Genomic DNA, 6,606 nt, shown 5'->3' on the forward strand with positions numbered 1-6,606 from the left:
AGTCCTTGAAACAGATGCAGGAAAATGGGGGAGAGGATGGCTGAAGAGAAGAATTGGCTGCCTTCTCCATGAATTTGCCTGTCGGTGGCTACTAGCCACAATGGCTGTGTTCTCCCTCAACTCTCGGAGGTGGTATGCCTCTGAATCCTGGCTGCTGGGAGTCGCAAGTGGGGGAGAGGGCTGTTGCACTCAGATCCTGCTTGCAGGCCCCCCAGAGGCATCTGGTGGCCACTTTGAGGACAGGATGCTGGATTAGACGGCCTTTGGCCTGATGCGGGAGGGCTCTCCTTAGGCTGAATTCTTAAGTGTTTGTCCTCAAATGAAAACAGTGAACGTTGTTTAATGGGTTGAGCTCTACCAGCCCCGTTCCGTTCCTCTGAAGAGATGCAGTGATGGCCACCAACTTGAATGGCTTTCAAAGAGGACTAGATCTATATTTCATTTATTTATTCATTATTTGATTTATATCCCGCCCTTCCTCCTGGCAGGAGCCCAGGGTGGCAAACAAAAGCACTAGAAACACTTTCAAACTTTATGACGTTAAATGCATTAAAAACAAAACATCTTTAAAAACATTTTTTAAAAAGCTTTCGATGTCTTAAAAAAAAAGGTTAAAAACATTGTTTTAAAAAAAGGTTTAAAAACATATTAAAAAACTTTAATTAATTAAAAAATATATTAGATGAATTCATGAAGGCGGATAAGGCTGACCGGGGCTTCTAGCCCCAGTGGCTCTGCTCTCCCTCCAGCGTCGGAGGTGATGGGCTTCTGAAGATGAGTTTCTGGGGACCCCAAGTAAGGAGAGGGCTGCTGGGCTCGTCCTGTTTGCAAGCTTCCCACGCGCATCTGCTGGGGCACTGTCAGAACAGGATGGCACACTAATTTTTGTTTAACATTTATGGCATGATTGTAACAGAGCCTTTAGGCAGTTTCCAGAGAGGTCTTTCGCCTGATCCAGCAAGTTCTTCTTGGTCCTTACGAGACGGGCATTCATAACGCTGGAGCCATAAGTAAGGCGGATTGGTCTCCCCGTGGTTATTGGCCACGATGGCTCCGTTGCTCGGAAGCGCTATGCCAGTGAGTCATAGTTGCTGGGGACCAGGGCTATTGCCTTCCGTGCCCTCTTCTGGGATCCCAGTGGCTGGGGACTGCAGGATGGCCAATGCTGGACTTGGTGGTCCTTTGGTCTGATCTGGCAGGGCTCTTACGATCATAACTGGTAAGGCCCCTCTTGGCAGTTCCTTGAGCGGACGGGTAGTTTTATAGGAACAGGAACTCCCGGAGGAATGTCCCAGAGCACCGGGGCCTATGTGGGCACAACCTGGACCCTCTCGAGCATGTTCCCCTGAGCCCAAAGAATCAGGCGCCTCCCGTCACCAGTCCGGAGGGGCAGGAAGCGTGTGAGGAGGCAGGTGACAGAATGGAGTGGGAGTGCCTGTGTTCAGGCCAGAGATTCTCTGCCACGGGGTGGAGCCTGGAGGTGGCAATCTGGAGACCGAGGCACAGAAGTCCTCAGGAACACCAGACCTTTGTTGGAGCAAGCTGGTTTCTCCGAGCAGTCTATGGTCCAGCAGCCTTTGGCCTGCCTTGCCTCCAGCCTTGCTTTCTCCAGGGGATCCATTATTGGACTAGAACACAACAGTCCCTTGGCCAGAATCCTGGAGAGCTGCTGCCACTCAGTGTAGACCTTCCCTGGAAGAGATCTTTGCTACCACAGGATACTGAGCAACCCTTTTCTATTATGACCCAAAGATCTCTTCCAGGGAAGGTTAGAGGCCTGTGCACAGGAAGCAGCCTTGTACCGACACAGAGCATTGGTCCATCTAGCTCAGTATTCTCTACACTGACTGGCAGCGGCTCTCCAGGATAATGGATCCCCTGGAGAAAGCATTCCTCCGGGAGTTCTGTTCAACAGCCTCGGGTGCAATATCAGAGGCTGGGGACCCAGGCAGCCGCTTTATATCGGTCCACGTAGCTCAGCAATGTTTGCTGTGGTGAGTTTTGCCCAGCTCCATGGAGATGCTACTGACGAAACCCGGGACCTGCATGCAAAAGCCGAGTGTTCCACTACTGAGCAACAGCCATCCAAAAGGGCTTCAGCTGTGCAATGAGAATAATATACATTCATTGGCTAATTTATACTCCAGCTATTAGTTCCCCAAAGTGGCATGCAATTAAAACCCACCAAAAACAAAACACACAGTATCATTTTGAGGTGTGATGCTGTGAGTAGGACAGAGTCTTCTGGTCCCTGCTAGTGGAGGATGTTCCGCAAGTGCCAGGCTCTGAGGCCAAAGATGGACTGGGCAACTGGCAGGTTGGTTGATGATAACGATACTCACCCCTGGAAGCTGCCCTTCAGGGATCTACAGAGCCTCCGTGTACCCCTGCCTTGCCTCACAGGGTGGTTGTGACGCCAGGCACCATGAAGGCTGTAAAGGGCTTTGCAAATGGCTGATAAGTTGCAGCAGGGCACAGGCTGGTGGCTAAGAAGCTTTAGGGAGCAACTCAATGGGAAGGAAGAGGATGCTGGGATCTAGGTCAGTCAAGGGATTCCTAGAAGCTGACCTCATTTGCAAGAGCTGGAAGGTAAAAAGAAAACGGAAGATGTAGAAAGGCTGAGGAGGCTCCTGAACATTAAGACAAACACACACAGGCAGGTTTGATGCCCTTTTAGGTCGGAGTCGCCGAGACCTCCTTGGAAGAGGCCTGTTAGCCTGCAGGTGAATTAAAACTGCAGAGATGAAGCTTGTCTCCAGGACCCCCACACGTGAGGGGACAGATCCACGGAGCGATGACCAGACACGAAATGTCTGAGCTATGTGTCCCATTGCTAGGGTTGAAGTGAGGACTCCTCCAGACGACCTGTTTGTTGACTATTCATCCTGATTTGCTTGCTCAAAGCTTATAGGCAGGATAGACTGTCTGGTTTTTATGGAGCATTTGTTGGCTGATTTGTTTTCAGGGTGGTCATATGACAATGCACATTGATCCTGATTTGCTTGTGGGGTGTTTCTATATCTTCTGGTTAAGCATTCATTGTAGAATGATTCATTTAGGCTGCAGTTCAGTGGCAGAGCATGCAGAAGATCCCAGGTTCAGTCCCCAGCATCTCCAGGTGGGACTAGGAAAGACTCCTGCTTAATACGGTGGAGAGCTGCTGACAGTCAGTGTAGACAGTATTGAGCTAGACTGACCAAGGTCTGACTCCACATTAGGCAGCTTCCTGTCCCACACTTTTCAGTGACTGTCCCCACAACTTTCCTAACCGCAAAAAGTCAATTTCTTTTTAAAATCAATTTGTTTCACTTGGGCCCCCTCCAAACTAGTGTTTTTTGTGTGTGTGTGAATTCTGCAACATGTCATTGACACAATAATAGTGCATTAGGGGTGGGTGTATATTGGACCATCCATGCATAATTCTACTTTATTAGTTCTGCGATACTTCCCCAATGTTACCGTGTTACTGCTGTCTGGAGGGGCAGTCTTGCTCTAAAATTATGAAGCTGAGGTTATCCTACTTTGGACACATCATGAGAAGACATGATTCACTAGACAAGACAGTCATGCTGGGGAAAACAGCAGGGAGTAGAAAAAGAGGAAGGCCAAACAAGAGATGGACTGATTCCGTAAAGGAAGCCACAGACCTGAACTTCCAAGATCTGAACAGGGCGGTTCACGACAGATGCTGTTGGAGGTCGCTGATTCATAGGGTCGCCATAAGTCGTAATCAACTTGGAGGCACATAACAACCCAAACTGTGGTCCATGGACTGCTAATGGTCTGCAATCTTCATTCACGTGCTCCGTGGTGTGTCTGTAAAAATATAATTAAAAAGTATACAGCTAGCACAGCTCATTACAATTCCTATAACAGGCAGAAAAATCATTAAGTGGTCCACCAAGACCAAAAGCAATTTTCAAGTGGTCCGTGGATAGAAAAGTTTGGGAACCACTGCTCCATAATGCAATAAAGCAGGACAAGAAAACCTCCAGAACATTTTTTTTTAAATATAAAAAGTTACAGGATTTCAGCAGGAAGCTCCAGGTCATGGACTGATCGGACACAAAGCAATATCTCTGGTGCAAATCATTTGCAGGCATCAATTATTGAAAGCAGGATTGTGTATGACCTCCCCAATACCATAATGAGCACAAATCATAACAAACGTGTAATGAAAAAGACGTTTATCAGGGCCCTAGGGCAACAGAGCACTTTAGTCTACATTATATGTGCAAGCCACTTGAATACCTCCTGCGAAATATCAGTCTGGAGGTACTCTAAGATCCAACTGGCAGCCCAGTTGGCTTCTTCTCTACATGGAACTGCATTCTTCACCTCAGGAAGGAAAAATGACTTGGGCTGGCCAATGCTGGAACTATGCATAAACTAAGTAAGCTACAGTTAGTGCCTCAGATTACAAAACGGCTCTAGATACAATTTTTTTAAAAGCCAGGTGTTACATAATTGGTTAACAAACAAAGGAAACAGGCAAAACAGTCATTGGATCATCCATCCATCTAGCTCAGTATTATCCAGACCACAGTTCCTCAACTTCTGAAATACTGGAGAGCTCCTGCCACTCAGTGTAGATCACTGTTCTTCAGCCAGCCAGATGTTGTTGGACTACAACTCCCATCAAACCCAGCCAGTTTAGCCAATGGTCAAAGATGATGGGAGTTGTAGTCCAGCAACATCTGGGGACTCGAGGCTGAAGAACAGTGATCTACACTGACTGGCAGGAGCTCTCCAGGATTGCAGACCAGGCTCTCCCCCAAACCCAGCCAGAGATGCCAGTGACTGAACCAGGGACTTTTTGCATGCAAAGCAGATGCTCTGCCACTGAGCTGTAGTCCTTCTGTTATTCCCGAATGACAAGAATTTGCTCAGTGGCTTTGTGCTTTTTGTTTGGCAATGCTCTAGGGCAGCCTTTCCCAACCTTTGGGGTCCTCAGCAGTTGCTGGATTACAATTCCCATAATTTCTGACCATTGGCCATGCTGGCTGGAGCTGATGGGAGTTGGAGTCCAGCAACATCTGGGAACCCAAAGGCTGGGAAAGGCTGGTCTGGGGCCTCTTAGCATAGCCTGGGGCCTCAGCATGTATTGATTTAGCCCTGGAGCCCAGTCAGGTAAAGTGAGCAAATCAAGGAAATGGAAGGGCTCATCTAAGCTGCTGCAAGCTCTCAAAAGCATATCCTGTAGCAAGACACGGAGACTCGTTTTCTCATCTTGAACACTCCTGTTTGGTTTCAAGGGAGCCTGAGCAGAAGTTCTCAGAGGATCAGGCCCCTAGGAGTCCGATTTCTGTCTTCCACTCTGCCACCCACAGCAGGTAGCCAAACTCTGCCACTTCCATTTGCATCCTCACAGGAGGCCACCGCTGCTAGAGCCAAAACAGTATGTATCTATTTTCACAATTAGACCCCTACCCAGTCTCCGAAACTGGTACTGGGTGCAGGATTTAGCATCCTGGAAATGTGGAGGTTTGGGGAGAAAATTTGCAAGGTGCCGGTAGGCAATGCCTGATGAAATGTAAAAAGTGGTGAGAGGGAAGGTGCTTTCTTGCCCGGCCATGAGAATAGCAAGACCACAATCAAGTATGCAAAATTGGGATATATACATAAATTTACACCAATGCATACAAATTGCAGAAGTCAAGGTTTTCTTGGCTCCAGATCTGAGTGCAGAATTGTGGAGGAGGGGAATGAGAAAGAGAGAATGAAAAGTTGGCACAGAGCTGGTTGCTCTTGTGAAGGCGCGCAGGTGGAGGGACTTGTGGAAATAGACCCTTTTCTTGTTTTCACAGCAGCAACAGCCAGCAGAAGGGAGCTGGACCCCACTGAGCAAAATTCGGGGCTCAGATTGCTTCTTGCCTTCTCCTCTCCCTGCAAAAAATACCAGTTTGGCATTGGCAGTCCGACCTTTCCAACTGATTCCTTGTGACTAGCAGAAGGTGTGAGAGCACAGAGAGCCACAAATATTTTTATAGGCTGCTCCTCTTGCTTTGATGTGACTGGCCAGCTGGAAGCCCAGTTTTTACAGTGTCACCATGGAGACTGAGGCAGGAGAGGAAAGTTTGGTTTCTATGGCAGCAGGCCGGGGTTGACAACTGAACGAACCAATTGGGTATTTCCTCTATGTCTAAGCACACACAGGCACACACACACAAACACACACTGACAGATGATGATCAAGGGTGTCAGCAAAAAGGTGCCACAGGTATTTTGCAAGCCACCTCATTTGGGGCCTTCATTCTGCAAACCTTCCCTATAAATTGACAAATGGAATTGTATTCCTACATCTTGTGTTACCATGAAAGCTCTCATCAGATTACAGCACAGATTAACCCCAGGTTATCACCTCCTCGGAGCAAGGACCTGTCTTTTTATTTATTTACTTGCTAATGTTTGACTGTGTAAACATTTACCATTTATTTTTTTCCAGGTTGTATCCCTGCCTGTCACCCTATGTCCAAATGGCCCGTGTCCATCCTTACACAAACACAAATTGCCATCACACCACTCCATTGTCTCTTGGGAATATTTGCTCCATTGCTGATCAAAAAGCCTCATTGTTGTAGCAGGCCAACACTTTGTAAGTGCTGA

Source organism: Rhineura floridana, chromosome 10, assembly GCF_030035675.1.
Source record: "Rhineura floridana isolate rRhiFlo1 chromosome 10, rRhiFlo1.hap2, whole genome shotgun sequence".
NCBI classification, from domain to species: Eukaryota; Metazoa; Chordata; class Lepidosauria; order Squamata; family Rhineuridae; genus Rhineura; species Rhineura floridana.